An 879-nucleotide genomic window follows, 5' to 3' on the forward strand; every position below is an offset into this window, starting at 1 on the left:
TAGGGGCGGTCAGCAGCAGCAGGTGAGTGGTTAGGAGCCAGTGGTCCCGGATTGCAAGAGGGATGTCCAACCAGCAGTCGGACATCCCCTGAGGGGTCCCAGATTGGAGAGGGTGCAGGCCAGGCTGAGGGACACCCTGCCCCGGTGCACGAATTTTGTGCACCGGGCCACTAGTAATTATATAAGATATCCTAAAACATTTTCCTACACTAGCTCCTTAAAGCTTGAATATAGCAAATATGAAGAAAGTCTGGAACTTCCTTGTATGGTGGTGTGGAAGTCTCCAGAAGATTCAGGAAGATGGGGATGTTAGAATAGATATACCATGTAAGACTTGAGCATCCATCTCCTATGATAGACTTCATTGTCATTGCCAGATCATCAAATTGTGAGATTTGTGTGAGTGCTTCAGTTCAATAAATTTTCCTATATCCAGCCTTATGTTCCACCCCTTGTGGAATAACTGGATCTCTACTCCCACATTTGCTTCCCAGGTTTCTGCCAGTACTTCCTATTCAATGTATCAATTCCTTTAGTGCATAAATTAAGATCCCTGTGTGGGCCCAGAAGACACTCTATAAGAAATGCCCTGCTGAGTGGGCACCAACATCTCAGAAGCTTGGCTGGTGGTGGCTGCACTTCACAAGCTGTGGTTTATGGTGTCAATTGTTGCTATCAAACTGTGCTCTTTAATATTGATGTGAATGAGGCTAGGGCATAGCACTCAATCACTAGAGGTAAGATAGATATAATTACCAGCTTTCCATCAAGTGGCCTGGACCTTCAGATATTTGTGATAATAGCTAATAGGTCATGGTGTCCTTAGACATGAGATAGATAGGCAAAGGGAGAAAAATAAAAAAAAGATGATAGGCAGAA

Source organism: Myotis lucifugus, unplaced genomic scaffold (assembly GCF_000147115.1).
Source record: "Myotis lucifugus unplaced genomic scaffold, Myoluc2.0 scaffold_18, whole genome shotgun sequence".
NCBI lineage: Eukaryota > Metazoa > Chordata > Mammalia > Chiroptera > Vespertilionidae > Myotis > Myotis lucifugus.